Source organism: Acomys russatus, chromosome 14 (genome assembly GCF_903995435.1).
Source record: "Acomys russatus chromosome 14, mAcoRus1.1, whole genome shotgun sequence".
Taxonomy (NCBI): Eukaryota; Metazoa; Chordata; class Mammalia; order Rodentia; family Muridae; genus Acomys; species Acomys russatus.
Window position 1 is genome coordinate 38,862,512 of NC_067150.1, and position 17,779 is coordinate 38,880,290.

Here is a 17,779-nt window from a genome sequence, read left to right on the forward strand (position 1 = left end):
CCAGTCTGATCACATCATACTGCAACTGCAGCCTCCCTACCTGGCATAGCGTCTCTTGCTGCATACTCTTCCTCTTTGTGGGGTGTGGGGGGGGGGGAAGGGGGCAGTTCCCAATCCATGGTCCAGAGCCTTTCCTGGGAGTTGGCAGATGATGTCACAGGCTCCTGGAACCTCATAGGGAGGGCAAGGATTGGCCTGCCAAGGAGGAAGGACGATGTGGAGAGAAGCTTTTCATTTCCCACTCAGAGGAAGCTATGGAGAGACGGCAGCCAAGCTGTCTCAGAGGAACATCCTCTCCCACCAGTGAAGACTGGCTGCCAAGGAGGAGTTCTGGCCAGGCCTGCATCCAGTGGCCTAATCACATTTGCAGAGGCAACCACGAAGGTTGGGGGGGGGCACTTCTCCTGTCTCTAAGAGGTGAAACTTGAGCGTTCAGCACTAATCGAGCTGAGTTAAGCAAGGAGCAAAGGCCTGGGTTCAATTTTCTTCCCACAGAAGAAATGCCCCGCCATGCATGCTACTGCAGGGGCATGACAGACAACCAGGCACACTCATGAACAAGTTGCTTTGTGGAGGCAGAATTAAGCCTCAGCCCCCTGGCTCTTGGTTTACTGCTTACACGGGCCCAGCAAAGAACACAAATGATGATCCATGGGCCGCATAGCTTTTCACAGCAAAGCCAGCGGACTGGTTCACTGGCAGGAGAAAGCCAGACTCAGCACTCAGACAGCATTTGTTTTCATTTTCCACCCTGCACATCAAGGGTCAGCACACCAAAGTGTCAAGCCTGCTTTTGTGTCACTTGTCCTCTCCTGACCCTGTCTCTCACAAAGCCTGGTTTCTCCTAGCTATCCCAGTTCTACCATGTATGCATCTGCCCAGTGTCTGTCCACTGTCCTCCTATCTATCCCCCATCCATCTATGAACCCAGTAATTCACGTTCTAAAAGGTGCATCATGCATCAGAACTCCTTCTGGTAGCTGGCGACGTTTTACATCTAGCGGCGATTTAGAACAGGCACTTTGGAATCAGGCTAACTGAAGAACAAACACAGAGGCTCTACTGTTTTCTGGCTGCGTGGCCTTGAGTCCATTGCAGGCCTCATCAAAGCCCAGTTTCCCTGTCTGTAAGATGGCCATACTGAAATCCACCTTGGTACTATGCTGAGAAGATAGAGACACAGAGATGTAAGAGTGCGGAGGGTGGAGCCCCGCGTGTACAGCACACACACAACTTGTCCCGTGTTTGTCTCTCACCCCCACCCTCCTTTGGATGCAGCTCTCAGAAGAACATCCTCTAGTCCACTGTTCGCACCCCCCTTCTTAACCCCCTCTCCCCGTTTGGGCTTCTGTCTGTGGCTGGCTACCTTAGTTTGTTTCTGTGCTGCTCTAACACACCACCTGACCCTGAGTCATTCACAAAGAATGGACATGTACATCTTACAGAAACCAAAAAATGCCCCCAAGGTCTTTAAGGTACCAGCATCGATGAGGGATTGATTTGTTGATGCCATGGTACGGCAAGAGGCATCACGTGGAAGAGAGGGCAAGATCTAGAGCTGTGGTCCTCAACTTCCTAACGCTGCGACCCTTTAACACACTTCCTCATATTGTGGTGACCCCTAACCGTAAAATTATTTCCGTTGCTCGTTCACAACTGCCATCTTGCTACTGTTATGAATCATAACGCAAATACCTGTGCTCTCTGACTGTCTTAGGCCATCCCTGTGAAAGGCTTGGCCAACCTCCAAAGGGGTCATGACCCACAGGTTGAGAACCGCTGGTCTAGTGGTATGAGCGGGAACGTGTCCTTTTTATAAGGAACCCACTCCTGCCGTGATGATAATAGAGTTGACCCATTAGACTGTCTCAGTGCCCAGCAATACCAATGCCTCCCCAGAGACACCGCCCCTAACACGGCTGTAGTGGGACTCACACTCTGGGGAACACATTCAAACCAGAGCAGCAACTTGTCCCGCTCCCTGGATGTTTCCATCTTCAGCCTTTATGTACCCTGTACCAAATTAACCCTCCCACCCAGTGAACCATGTGTGTACCTTTCAATGAACCATGTTGCTCACCCTACACTTGTCTTTCTCACCAATTTCAACTGCCACCTCCTAAAGAAATATGTTTGGAACCCTCCCAATTTGGCCCCTTCACTTCCTGTCCTTCTCCAGTGGTCCTCGCCTCATCATCTCTGCTCACCTGCATCCTTGGCCCCTCTCTCCTTGCCTTGAGCACGTTCATAATCTCTTTGATAGCCCACACCACTCAGTTACCCCACGATGCCCAGCAGTAGTCACTTGTACATAAATACTTGTTAATTCAACCAAGCTGCTTCCCCGACCAGTCCTATTCCCACTCAATCTCACTTCGTATGTCAAGGTTGTTGATTTTATTACCAGGAAATCATCTGCATATTCCTGCCTGCTTTGCTCCTCATGCTTGATATCTCAGATTTAAAGGTAAGGTAGACTGTAAGACTGCCTTTTAAATATCCCCAACTGGTTCTGTACAACGGCAGCCGAGGCCTGTAACATTTATTTATAACTTTGCGAAATTGGCCAGTGGTTAAGATATATAAACCCGAGGGGGCTCCTGCATTTCCAATACATTAAGGTATATTTAAAACATGCTGTGTCTTATCAGCGGCTTTAAAATACACATTACCGCAGGAACCAGGCGGATGGGAGCAAGGTAATTGACTAATGAGAATTCTGAACAGTGACTGGAAATATGGCAGAACTGCCCTTTGAGAACTGTGCTCGCACCTATTAATGAACTTTATCTGCGGCTCTAAAACACAGCCCTGTGTTTCCAACACAAGCCCAGGAGGCTGTGCGGCTCGAATGCTGTTGCGTTAATTCACACCTAGTTACGGTGACTGGCACCAGCCTTCAACACTGGTCAGAAGAAAGCTGCTGTACTGCTATGGAATAATTACTAAGGCAGGGTTTATCCGATAACAGGTGCCAGGTGTTAAAACAGAAGGGCACGTTTTGTTCTAACTCAAAGCATGTGCTTGGGTTTGGGGAGCGGGGGCCTGTGTGCATCTATTTGTATGTCCATAATCATATGGTTACATTCATGTCCAAATTCTGTGGCTTAGGAAGACCGTGGCATGATAGAAAGGGGAACAATAGGGGAAATCCTGCACTGCTCAAACCAAAGCAGGAGTCTAGATTTCAGCTAGGGTCTTCCATGACTTGTGGTCCTACAGTGAATGTTCAGATCACGAATGGCCAAGTCTAAGCCAGCGAAGATGGTGAGCCTGACTTTATGTCCCAAAGAAGAGCCATTCCCTTCATAAGGGAGGAAGAAGGCCACTTCCTGTATATTTTCTAAATAGTGCCGACCCAAAGCAGTGGGCTCGGTAGCCAGTGTCTAACTGCCTCATTCGGCTTCTTCAGATGCCTCCTGTTGTCTCTTCCGGTGGGTTCCCGAATGTTTGCACATCTCCTCACCACTTCCGTCACCCATAACTGGAATTGCTGGATGGGCATAAAGATGGATTTGATCCACTAATTTCCCTTGTTATAATTTCTCTCTCTTTAGTAATGAGATCCAAATCTTATCTTCTACCCATCTCTCTCCCTGTGGGTTAACATTTTCTATCTAGTTGTTCATTGGCCTTCGCATAGTTCAAACAACAAGTCCAAAGGTAGCTTACCCTTGCCTTTTACCTATTCGATCTGGACACATTGTTCTGCTGGTCTTACCTCCCAAATGCCCTTTTCTTTATTCCCTCCTTCCTCAGCGCATGGCTGATGCTTAGACTCCAGCTCAGACAGCCTCCCAGCCAATCCCCTGCTTTGTGTTTCATATGGATCTAGCACTATCCTACCTAATACAGGGCCTGGGAAGATAGTTTAGTTGGTAAACTTCTTGTCATGTAAGTATGAAAGGGTCTGGGTTTGGCTCTCCATCACCTACCTTAAGAGCCAGCACTGTGGTACACATCTGTAACCCCCATCTGAGGAGGCAGGGGCAGGAGGACTCCCAGGGCTTGCAGCCAGCTCAGCCTAATCAGCAAGCTTCAGGCTCAGTGAGAGACCCCATCTCAAAAATAAGATAGAGAGGGATTGAGGAAGACATGCAGGGTCAACCTCTGGCCTTTACACGGGTGCAGATATATACGTAAATACATACACACACACACACACACACACAGAGAGAGAGAGAGAGAGAGAGAGAGAGAGAGAGAGAGAGAGAGAGAGAGAGAGAGAGGCGATATGCACACACATGCACAGGCACACACTTACAAGCCCTCCTTGCAGGCTCCTGCCAACTTCTCTTCACAACCCCCCATCCCCCAACTTACATTTTCTACTCCAGGGACATTGGGCCACCTGCACTCCTCAGCAGTTACCACACAACTCTCTGCTTTCATGTTATCTTCCTCTCTTCTTCTATTTGACAAATTTCAGTTCAACCTCCACTCAGTGACCCCTCCCAGGAGCCATGTCTGATTCTTCACCCTGCTCCAGAGTCTGGTTCAGGCTTCTTTCTATGCTCTTTGTCTACCTGGCCTCACGAGAGGCAGGCAGAACCCTAAAGCTCATTGGCTGGTTAACCTGGCCAAATCAGAGAGCCCCAAAATCAATAAGAGCCCTTAGCACAAAAAAATAAGGTGGACTATTTTGAAGACGATACCTGATACTATCTCTTGGATCCATATGCACACACAACTCTAAACAATACATACATACCCGTCATACACACACACACACACACACACACACACACACACACACTCATACAACTAACCAGTTCACTGTAAAGTCAGAAAGGAACACCATGTGTACAGTGTGTGGGCTGGTCAAACTGAGCATTTTCTTGCTGTGTTAGCGTGTGGGGATCGTGTGAGGAGGTAGCAGTAGGGCACCTCTCACTCAGGGAAAGACGACACCCAGTCTATCACTAATTCTGCCGCACACCCTTTGGGAATTTGGAAGTCACGTCATCTGGGGTTGAGGGTTGCGTTGATGAGAAAGAAACACCTGGACCGGTGAAAAATATTTAACAAACAGCGGGTGTCATGTCTTCACTTATGTGTTGATATAATGAAATGTCAAAGAGAACCAGTTACAAGAGGAATTATTTAATTTATTGCAGGGCTTCCAACATTTTCATCCATCCTGGCAGGGAAGGGGGGAAAACAAAAAAGGAAGAGAGAAACTGGAAGGAACCATAGGCAAGACACTTTAAAAAACAAACAACAAGCCTGTCTCGGAATCTACCCTTCCAGCTAGCTCACAGCTTCTACAGTTCTCAGAACCCAGTATACAGCCACCAGATGAATCCTTAGCCCCATGGACATGAGATGACTGTGGTCCCTGAACCACCAAGCCTAAAGTAATCAGCTGTGTGCCCTGGTACAAGATTTGTCAGCATTCGCATGACGGGTATTTTAGGCCAGTAACTCCGGGGTGGTGTGTTGTGTTGTGTGCTCTGCATTGTAAGAGGCTTAGCACCACACCCAGCCTCCATTTACCAAGCAGTAGTGTCTACCCTTTCCCCAGTTGTAATTGCACAAATGTCTCCAGATGTGGCCCCGGGGGGGGGGGGGGGGGGCAAAACTGCCTCAAGTTGAGAATCTTTCCACATTAGAAGGAGGTCACATTGGTAAAGCAGGGAGAATGACATGTTTTCTTGACTGACACTCAGATGCAGTGTTTGAATGAGGTACAATAATGGATGTGCTATTGTTTTGAACTGTCTAAGTGATGTTCAGATTTGGGTAACTGTTTTGACAGACTTCGCCTACTCAGCTTCTTCACATAAAAGCCTATATGTCACCCAGGTGCCACCATGCTTCTGTTAACTGCCCCGCATCCTGTGAGACACTTGGGCTATGGGAACAGTCCTGCTCCCAAAGGCTGATGAGACACTAGTTTGAAATGGGTCACCCCAGCAACACTGTGCTACTGGTTACCCAGTGGGTTACCACTGAAGACCAGGCTCGCACGGTCCCGGGGACGTAAGGCGACAGTAGTACAGAAAAGGCAGCATTCTAAAACTTTCCCTAAAACTTTCACAGACAGACTTAAAGGCCAAGGATCTCTTGCAGCTTTGCATGCCCAATATCGCTATTTTTACAGGTGAAGTCTGAGAGCTGGCAATGACCAAAAACTAAACTTGCTATTTTAACTTCAGCTTCGTGGGGGCCTCAGTCAACCAAAACTTCCAAGAGCGAACCAAGAACTTGCTGCTTTTATGCTGTTTAACACAAAGGCATTAGAGACCTTTGGCCAGCCATTCATGAGCCTGGGACGTGGTGAGGCGGCACTAAGTGTTTGGCCAGGTAATATTTGCTCATACCTCCTATTTTCACAAAACTTACCAACAAGGGGACGTTAGAAGATAGAAACATCTAGATGAGTGTCTCTGGGTGGATAGCATTGCATTGTGATCCATTTCTAGAAGGGCTCCCATCCCCACAGTCAACTCTTGTCGCTTATCCTTGAGTCTGGGCCCTCATTCCCAGCACAAGCAGCACCAGGCAAGGATAACGGCTGGCCTGCTCAGGAGCTCAGGATGCTGGGTCCCGCTGCCTCCTTCCCCGCCGTTCCCTTTCCACGTTTTCCAGCATCTTTTGTTTCAGGTTGTATTTTTCAAGGTTTGTTCCTAACACCTAGAGACAACACTTATATTGACTCCTAGCCCAGACTGTACCTGTCACTCTCCCCTAAGGACACTAGGCTTCTATAAATATATGAAAGATCGCTATAGGATACCTACAAAAATATATAGGTTCAGCCCCCTCCCCAGAGATCTGTGCACAGAGTCTAAAATTATTCAGCTTTATCAAGCCATGAACACACAAAAGTGTGCTTTACCCTCCTAAAATGGTTTCTGTAGAGTATTTGCAGAGTGAGGAGGACCCTGCAATAATTCCAGCCATGGCAAACAGAATTCTGCTGTGGCTTCTATGATGGATGGGTCTGGAAGTGGCTCCTCTAATCCTTAAATTCTTCCACCTTCTTCTTATAAGGTAGCCTTAGAATTAATTTGATATGTCAAGCTTTACATACAAAGATCACATCAGCAGATATAATAAAAGGACTTTCTGCCAGGCAGACAATCGCTTTGGGCCTCAGTTTCCCTCCCTGTAAAGAATGAGCAAGCCCATGGCTGCTGTTACCAGGGAGAACAGAAGGAAGATAGCTCTATTAAGTCCAGCCAGGAAAAGGTCTACAATAAACCAAGACCAGTTCAGCGCTAAACACATTTGGTGGGCCTCTGGACACAGATGCAACGATGGAAAAATGCAAGGCAGGGAATTGGTGGCAAAATGCTTTGGTAACTGAGCTTTTTAAATTATATAAACCTGTGGCCAGCACAGGGGCACCTCCATCCCTGAAGTCAGAGGCGCGAAAGGCACTAACTCAGACTCAAATGGTTTCAGAGTTACGGGGTACAGTAAGGCCTCCCTGCTCTGTGCAGCATCGTCCATTAGAAAACAAAAAAAGGTACAGTAAGTGCCATGGAGCTCCTCCATTAATTGCTAAGTAAGGGGAAAAAAGAGAAGAATAGAGTGCTTTTACCTGCTCGGCTGGATAATTAAAAGCTGCCTGAAGCACAGCTAACCTTTTTCATTATGGCAGTGTTCATTATAAAGCCAGAAAGAATTAACTACACTGCATTATCAGATATCGAAAAATATTAATAGCAAAAGTGAGAAAGGAAAAGGAGGAATTTTGGGCAAGTTAATTAAACCACACGTCCTCAATGACTTATTAACTGACTGGTCGAGCTTCCTGGAGCTCTCTGAGTCCCGGGGAACAGGCTACAGAAACCTCCTGCTCCTCGGGAAATGAGTTTCCCAGCCCAAAGAACTGTTTCTCCTTCCCTCTTTTGCAGTTTCCTCTTCTTTGTTTCCAAATACGGCCGGCCGAGTGAGTCAAATCCTGGGCCAGAGCCACCTTAGAGCCAGTATTAACAGAAGCACAGAAAAGTCTGCCACTGAGGGACTCTCGGGGAGCACTCCCTTTCTAAGCTTGTGTTGCCCAGGAAGTAAGAACAACTCTCTCTCTCTCTCTCTCGAGGGAGAGAGGAGAGAGAGAGAGAGAGAGAGAGAGAGAGAGAGAGAGAGAGAGAGAGAGAGAGAGATTACAGAGTGTTTTATATCGGATGTTTCTAGAGACATTATCACACTTGATCTTTCTATGAACTCTGAGATATTGACTACAAACCATGCTGTTTCATGAGAGAGGGAGGACAAAGCTCTTATACCCCATATATTCAACAAAAGATCCCTGTCTCTTCCTTTCCATCCTGGAATGGGGGGTCAGAATCTTGAAAGGAGTTCCCAGGTCCAGAAACTCCTCCAGGAGGGCCTATGTCAGAGAAGTTGCTTCTCATGTCCCCCAGAGCTCAGTAACCCTCAGTAGGGAGGAAGTGAATATTGTGCCCCTGACAGAGCCCAGCACACAGGTAATTAACAGGTGGCCATGGAATTGGACAAATGCAGAGTGACAGCAGGCTTACCTTTCTTATAGGCTGCGCCTCAGCTAACATTAGTTCTACAGCAAGCCTGGGTCTTGTTGACATGTTGTTTCTTTTCATTAATAAATAACTGCCCGAAACAATTACACTTCAGGAAACTAACCTTATTTTTCTCTTTCCTCTGAAAGGCACCAAAAATTAAAAGCAAAGATCCTTAAATCAACTGGACTACTTCTGGGCAGATGTTCCAAAACCATCTGTTTAATAGGAAAGAGCTTTGTGGAGGAGCAGTCACCATCCTCCACGCTGCAACTGCACCAAAAGGCTCACCAGGGGAGGTGAAGACCACGTGAGCTCCGAGATCCTGGCCCTTCACCCTTCTCAGAAATCTGCCAGCCAATGAGCGTGCATCTTTGGAGCTACAGGTGCGCACCAGTCGTGTGTGTGTGTGTGTGTGTGTGTGTGTGTGTGTGTGTGTGTGTGTGTGTGCATGCACGTGCGCACGTGTCAGTGTGTGTGTGCATGCACATGCACATGTGTGAGTGTGTCTTTGTGTGTTTCACACACATGAGCAAGAAGAAGACAAATGGAATATTTTCCTCTGTCATTCTCATCCTTATATCCTTACGTCAGAGTCTCTCACTGATCTGGAAGCTCAGAGGTTCAACTGCTGGCTGGCCAGCCAGCTTCAGGGATCCACCTGTCTCTGTCCTCCTCCCCCAACATGGTGCTTACAGGCATCCACAGCCATGTCTGGCTTTTTATGCCTAAGACTCAGACTTGAGTCCTCATACTGTACAGCAAGTGCCTTTTCCCACTGAGATCTCTCGCCAGACCCTCTGAACTTTTTTGAAGTCAAAACAATATTATTATGAATATCATGATACTTTAAAATCAATCAGCCCCAATTATGAGTCTGGGTAGCCATATATTAGCTAATTTATACAATATATTTAGCCATTCTGGATTAATCATCTATCGTTCAATAGTAAAAAACAATAAAACATGGCGTTGTCAAACAGCATGCACGCTCTGTCATATAGGTTCTGTGAGTCATAGATCCAGGTGCGTCTTAGCTGGGTCGTCTCAGGGTGTCACAGGTGGCGATAGAGGTGACAGCTTGAACTGCAATCTCATTCAAGACTCAACTGAGGTCTGCCATGGGGCTGGCACCATCACTCAGGTCAGCCCAGGCTGTTGGCTGGATGCCTTCCTCGGTCCTTTGCCATCTAGACCTTTCTGCCAGGCAGTTCACATCACAGCAGCAAGCTTCCATAAGCACAGAGCAGTAAAGAGATGGATGAAAAGGGCAGTCATTTTATAACATAATCCTGGAAGTGGCATCCCATCACTTGCCATATTCTATACACTAGAAGCAAGTCGCGGCACCCTGCCTATCCACCAAAGAGCACAGTTATACTCTTTGGTGAGAGAGAAGCAAGGATCCCTGAGAATCATTTTGCAGCTCTGGCTATGACTTCTTTACATTCTTCATTCATATGTGAACATCACAATAACAACCTCAAGAACTCAGGAACAACACACATCGATGCTGCGTACACAGTAGGTGACAAGCAGAGGCTAGGTGCTGGTTCTCCTTCTTTCCTGGCACATGAGTAAGCTGGGAGGCTCACAGGCAAAGGAAGCAAGTTGGGGACCAAAAATGATGGCAATGGAGATTTTCCCTTCTCCTGCCATAAAAAGGCAGTAGTGCCCTGGGACCTCAGGTTCGGTGTGTCTGATTGAGAAGGGCTGAGGAGATGGCTCAGTGGGTAAACTGCTTGTCAGGTTAGATCCCAGCCCCATGGACAAAAGTTGGGTCAGCAAGTGCCTGGGATCCCATTGCCCAGCATAATCAATGAGTTCCAGGCCCTGTGAGAGATCCTGTCTCAAAAAAAAAAAAAAAAAGATAGGCAGTAATGGAGAAGGGTACCCAGTGTCTGGCTTTTACGTGCACGCTCACATAGGTGCACACACGCAAACACGTACACACGTGCAAACAGGGACATCAAGGGTGGTACCTCAAAGCTAACCTGAGTGCAAATGCAGACCAAGCAGCCTCTTCTTGCTGTAACCAGGGTTGCTAGGCTTCACTTTCCAAGCCAACTCGCCATCCTCCTCAGTGGCTTGAGACAGTCCCCCCCACAGGAACACTCCCAGAGCGGTGTTAGTTATAAATAATAGCATCTCTCGTCGCCCCACCCCACCCCCCGAACCCCCAAGGTCACTGGACTGTGGAGCTCTGAGCATTGATCACTCTTCAGCACTCTAATTCTTACCAGTTCATTAAAGCCTGACCTTCTGGGATTCTATGGCAACTGTGGATGTCCAGCCAGAGAAACCATTATATTTTAAAGGCTGTTAAACTGTCCAATGATATTTTAGCTTCTTTTTTTTTTAATTTGATAGCAAATCATCAATCACTTTTGTAAACTTCCATGTAAAAACATGGGAGAAAAAGATGGAGAATTATACGAAATTATAGTGGAATGAAGCAGTTAAATTTCTCTCTATCAGCCGAGGCGAGGTGAGGTGAGGCGAGATGATGGTCAATTATCTTTTTCCACTCACTGATAAATCGCCGGCACCATTGAGGCTGTCAGCGCCAGACTCATGACAAGCAGAGAGGGGTGTCATCACGACAGAAGAACAGGGAGCCAGGGCCAGCCCTGCAGATGGAGCTGGGACTGCTCCCACCCAAGCCTTAACTCTCTGGCTGGGACTATCAGCAAGGGTCTTGACCCTGTCCCAGGATACTCTCTTTCTTTCCTGGTCTCTGCCCCTGCAGTGTCCTTCTGCCATGTTGGTGGCTTCAGGAAGCAGCTGCCTCCATCCCCAGCAACCAGGCCTTCTTCGGTGTGTTGAGACCAGCCCCTGTTGCTCTCTCCCCGCGCCTTAGCAGAGTTAACAGTATCATCCTTTAGCTAGAGACTGCATCATTATCACCCCAAACGCCCCTCCCTTTCTTTACCACCCCCAACAACCAATTTGCCTTTGAGTCTGTTCTATTGTCTAACACAATTATTTGCCACATCTGTTGTCCCTTCTTCATTTCCTCTGCTGTTGCCTAGGTCCAGCCCTTGTCACTTTTTCTCTAATTGGTTAGACAAGGCCTCTTAACTATTTTCCACAGCTTTAGTACACATAAATGCATGCACACACACACACACACACACACACACACACACACACACACACATTTATATATTCACACTCTCACACTCACCTATATCTCCTCATACATATACACACATATACTTATACTCTCTATCTGTCTGTCTGTCTGTCTGTCTGTCTCTCTCTCACACCTCTCTGTCTCTGTCTCTCTCTGCCTCTGTCTCTCTCTCTCTCTCTCTTACATACACACACACACACACACACACACACACACACACACACACACACACACACACACACCATTTTCTCTATACTTCTTCCAGTTTCTATATTAGGGAATATTCACACTTGACTCTCTCCTCCTCAGATGACAGTACCTCTCTCTTGCTTTAGAATAATGATACCTCATCTGTGTCACCTGTTGTAAACCCCAGAGCCCCCCAGCCTCCCCACCCCCATGGCCCTGCAGAGGAGTTTGCTATTCTCACCTTTGTGGCTTTTCCCCAGTGTGTCCCCATGCCAGAATTTCATTCCCCACCCCCAATCTAACTCCTGTTCATCCTTCAGCTGCAGATCGGAAGTCAGCTCTTCAGTGGAGTTTCCTCTAAAGTGACCCAGTCCTGTCCAGTGCCCTCCTGGAGCCAGGATGTTCCTCCACTGCACTCTGAGTTTTTGAAAAGCATTTTCCTCTCACTACACTGCAGGGCCCTTGAGTAAAGGCCATGGCTTCTTCATGAGAAGTTGCCTCTTTGCTGGGTGCAAGAGCTCGTGAATGTTTGTTGGATGATAAGGAGAAGGACCCTGAAGAAAGAGAAACATAAAATGCAAGTATTGCTCTCCCGTTGGTTCTGTGCCCTCAGCAAGGCTTCTGTGTCTTTGAGCCTCATGCCTCAGCTATAAAATAATTATCATTCTTATAAGCCTACAAGAACAGTTTGGCAATGACCACACTTAAGAAATGGTGAGCCCGTCCCCTTGGTGGAGAGGCCTGGTGGCACGCAGGGGAAGGATAGCAGGCTACCAAGAACAGACTTTATAACCTAACATCATATACAGGGGGAGGAGGTCCCCCTCAGTCACAGTCATAGAGGAGAGGAATAGGATAAAAGTGGGAGGGAGGGAGGAATGGGAGGATAGAAGGGATGGGATAACAATTGAGCTGTAATATGAATGAATTAAAAATTAAATTAATTTTAAAAATGGTGAGCCTTTGGAAGAATGAGAGAAGAGGTGATGCTAGGGATGAAGGATGCTGGTGGTACCTGGAATAAGGGCACCAGGAGAGAGATGTCAGCAGAGGCTCAGTGCAGAGGGAAACCCAGTGTATATTAGGCTCAGTTTTCACCTTCCTTATAGGAGCCTGGCAGCTAGCGGATGGGGGGGAATAGATGCTGAGGCATGCAGATGGGGATGAACACTCCTGTATTTGGTCTCAGTGTCCTGGCAGACCTAAGTCAAACACACAAAGGGCTCTATCATCCCTCAGTGGCTGCTAACTAGCTTGTGTGGCACCACATGGAATATGCGGGCAAATACAGCTGGATCCAGGTAGGAGTGTGTGCCACTGGGAGCCAACCCATGCCTAGAAGGCACACATGGACTCTGATTTGTTGGGAGGGCTGGGCTTAATGGATGCCTCCCCTGGGATGCAAGTGGTAGAGGAACACCAGCTGATCTGGGATCCTCTGGCCTCTAGTTATAACACAGGTGGCCTGGTTCCCAGTGGGAAGTGGCTTCACAGGAGAGAGCAGGCAGCATGGAAATCAGAGCCTGCAGGAAAGGGTTTTGGATGAAAGATAAATGGCCCTGTGGGCCACAGAGCAAAGAGAGGTGGCAGGGAGGGAGGGATAAGCCAGCACCCAGAGCCTATGGACAAGATCAGACAACCAGTGGAGAAGCCAAGGGCAATATGAAGCAAGAGGCAAATGAAACGGTCCAAATACTCACCCAAATGGGGGTGTGGGCTGCTTATCTGATGTCTGCCTTAGCACCAAGCTGCCAAATCTCCCACGAGAGCCTTCTGCGGCAAACCAAATAAATTCCACCTGAATTGTGATACCTTAGAGGCCCTAGACTAAATAGGAGGAAAGGTGGCACTTCTACCTGGCAGGCAGGTTCCACCCTTCCAAGATACCGCAATGAGTAGTTCATGGGTGTTCCTTCTCAGAACAGTAGCAACAGGCAGACCAGCTGGTGGGGGAAGCCTTTGGAAGGAGGCTCACTCATACCAGGCTCCACATCCCATCCATAAGCGATGGCATGGACTTCATCTGGTTCCACTTCTTGTGTAGAAGAAGCAAAGTTCAAGTGTGGTTAAGTGTGACAGCTCACTACTATGACCAGTCTTAGGCATAGACAGAGCTGTACTTTAGTCCTCTAATCTCAACCATGGACACGATGGATCCACTAGAGACTAGGCTAGAGCTTGGGGGGGGGACTACTACTCTCTTGGAAAAATAATCACCAGAAACACTTTCTTATTGCAAATCTAAAGCAAAGTGCAATAAAAATCACTGAAGATCTACCCCGAGTTTATCTCCCCCAAAGGAAAATCCTTCAACTGAACCTTTGATTTTCTTTTTCAGGTATGGGCTCCATCTCATGGAGCTGGCCTTAAACTCAATTTTTAAAAGTGTTTTCTTACTCTCATAACAACCATTGCATTAGCGGGTGTGTCTTACAGGCAGGTCATTGTTGTGGCTCAAAGCATTTGCAGCTGGATAAGCTTGACTGTGACTCTTCTGGTCCTCTGGTCACCATGGGTAAAGCTTTCAGTTGAGCACCGGGATTCCTCTATGTTCTATGACATAAGTATGTGGTGTGAGGTCTACCCTATATATGACACATACTTTCATCAGTAATCAGTCCTGGCCAAGGTTAATCTGGGGCAAAAAGAAAACTGGGGAGAAAAAGTACCCACTTTGACAGTGAGGGGGATCAGAATCATTGGTCTGCATTCAAGAGGCGTGAGTGAAACATGAAAGGGTACAGCTATGCACCAATCCAGCAGAGTAAAGAACCCAGGGGTCCTTTACCAGGCCGGCCGGTGCTAGGAGCCACACACTTCTTCTATGCTCAAGGCTGCAGTGGAAGCTTGCTTAAAGCCACAACCTGGCCTGAGTTCAGCCAAAAGGGAACTAGGAAACATTAAATTCATGGGTAAGGGGGAAACCATTAGAACAACACGTATCTTCCTCCTAGAAGCCAGTTTTAGGGTGCTCAGTGATAACTTTCAGGTAAAAATGTTTAGACCTGATGACCCATGTCTCTTAAGGGTTTAACATTTGGAAAAGGACAGGACGAGAGTAGAGGAAAAAAGATGAGCAGTGTGATGGTGCTAACTTAGAGGTAATTAGACTGGTGGGAAAATGTATTATACATTAAAATATTTAAGTTATAAGGATGAGAAATCAGATCTGGATAGCCTGTTAACATATATATATATAATGCAGGAGTGTTGTTTAGACATCTCATGGAACAGAAGGGAAAAACTAAAACCCAGGAAAATAAGAATTCTCGACCTCAGATATGATGACGCCTCCCTCGGAGGTGCAGACACTAATGTGGCATGTCTCTGATTTCCAACCAACTCTCTTTCTCTCCCTTTCAAAAATCCAATAAAAAAAAAAAAAAAAGAAATAACAGGGATGACTTGAGGCCACTGTGGTGAGGACAGAGGTCAGCAGAGACCCACGGCCATATATGATGGGAAGGGGTCCCATTCTCCCTCTTCCCACGGTACCTAGATCACACAACCAAAACCGCTTTCTGCACAGACACACCTGCTTTCCCCCTGTCTGTTCCTGTCCCCCTCGCCTGTCTCAGGAGCACAGTTTTCACTGTCTATTTTTGCATGTCAAAATATCAGAAGCTGAGCAATTGAAAAAAAATGCATTTGCTACCTGACGACTTCCTACAGGCCAAGAGTCAGGACAAGGTCCTTGGTCCTCTGACTGTATCTCGCCAAGGCATTGGCTGCAGTCATTCTCATCTGTATGCTCACTGGGAGAAGAATCCGTTTCCATGCTCACCCAGTGATTGGTGAAGTTCATGCAGTCGTGGTTGTATGGCGTCATGGGCCATGGTACTTGGACGTGATTGCACTGACACATGGGCTCCCTCAACTTGGTCTATCAAGCTACCAGGAGGCCCTCTCTCTCAGGAAATGCCTCGCCCCTCTTTTGGAAGGCCTCTACTAGATCAAGCACTATCAAGGATATTATTCCTCTTGATTATTTTCAAATCAACCATTTAGTATCTCTGCCAATCCCTTCACCATTATCATGGTCTATTGGCATGTTACAGCCCTGCTCATAATTCAGGGGAATGTACTGTGTAAGGGAGCTGGGAGCCTGCGGATGGGAGCCATGAGGGTCCTCAGAATGTCTGCCACAGGGGCTTACAGCCACTGAGCTGTCAGCCCAGGACGGTTAAGCATCCTCTGGATGCTCTTCTGCTTAAATAAATAAAGAATGGTCTTTGTAATAACAATGTATCAATATTGGCTCATTAATTATAACAAATGTAGTGTGCTAATGTACAGTGGTAATAAGAGAGGGAGCTCAGTCCCCAACATATAAGAACCCTCAAAAGTGTCTTCTCAATTTCATGTAAGTTCTAAAATAGTTTAATTTTCTTTAAAAAATAGAAGTCTTTTCTGTGACTGGCATGTTCCCATAACGCCATGCTATTACACAAACTGTACATGTGAATGGTTTGATGAAGGAAGAACATATACCATCGTCATGCCTGTTTAATACATGAAATAATCACAGTTCTAAGGTGATGATTAGGCCCAGTCACACAGCTACCAAGAGTCACATCAGAGGCCAGTTGTGTGGTCACTAAAGTCAGTGTTAGCAACATAAAGAGGCCTGTGGGGCCATGACTAATGGTAGAGCATTTGTGGGCATGGGCTCTGAAGGAGAATGGCTAAGACCTTGGTCAAGGTCAGTCTCATGTGACCTCAAGCCTTAGCATGAGATAACATATGTTCCCCTTTCTCTTGATAGGTTCCCAAACCTCACCTCCTTTCTAAATGTGGGAAGTAGACTCAGAATTCATTTGAAATATATTTCTTTGCCTGACCAGAAAAGCACAGTGGGAGAAAGTTTTGGTTTCTCTCTATATCTGACCTGAGAATGTGACCCCTTGGAATGTCAACCCTACTGAGCCTGGAAGGAGGTCCACACCCACACAAAAGGACTCAGTGGATAAAGATAAGAATACTTCAGGCTCCATTTCTGCCTCTCATGCCTCCATCAATCCTTGGTGCTTTTAGATCTACCTAGACCCAAAGAAGGACTAAGAGAGAGAATTTCCCACAATACATCCTAAAGTTTGGCAAGAAAGGATGGTGTCTTTGGGAGAGGTAGGTGGCCAGGCTCTGCCTCTGCCTACAGAACAGCAGGTGACAAGAAAGAAAGTCGGTGTGCCTTAGCAGAGCGCACTGAGCTCTTTGTTTGGCTGCTGCTCCTCATTTTGACCCAGCTGCTGCTCCTGGGGTAGGTTATTTTAATTCAGTTCCCTTTTCTAGAAAAGGAGAGATTCAGACAACGTCATCTGTAAGAGCCCTTTCCCTCTGAACTTGGGTATGCCCTGATCTCCTTCACTGTCAATGATAGTGGAAAACTCAGTCTGGGGGCTTTTACTGACTGGAAGAGAAACAAACAGCAGGAGCTACAGGGCAATTTAGACACTGAATTGGATCCTGACGCCATGTCTCGAAGTTCCTGGTCACTTCCTCACAAGGACAGTGAGGAAGGAGTAAACCAGCCTGGGACTCACCAAGAGCAACTCAGCAGCTGCCCACTGGGTTCATCACACCACGCTGCAGAGTAGCTCTGTAACAAAGGGAATATTAGGGGCATCGAAAATGTGGAACCAATGCTTTGGGAACTTGCAAGCTATGACCTCACACCATACAGTCTAGTCCAAGAATTCAACACATCTCAAATGTGTATGTTTTCTTATATAAATAAATACTTTTTCCAAAATGAAGACATATTCTGTTAGCTCATGTTTAAATGGGTTTTGGTGTGAGTGTGTGTGTGTGTGTGTACATGCATGGTGTGCATGGGGGTCAGGGAAGCATGGGATTCTATGTATCTTCACCTGCCCTAGATGAAATGAGACCTGGGGTGGGGGTAGGTGATGGGGTAGAGGTAGGAGGAATAAAGCTCTAGGATGCTAGAAGGCCTACCCAGCAGGGA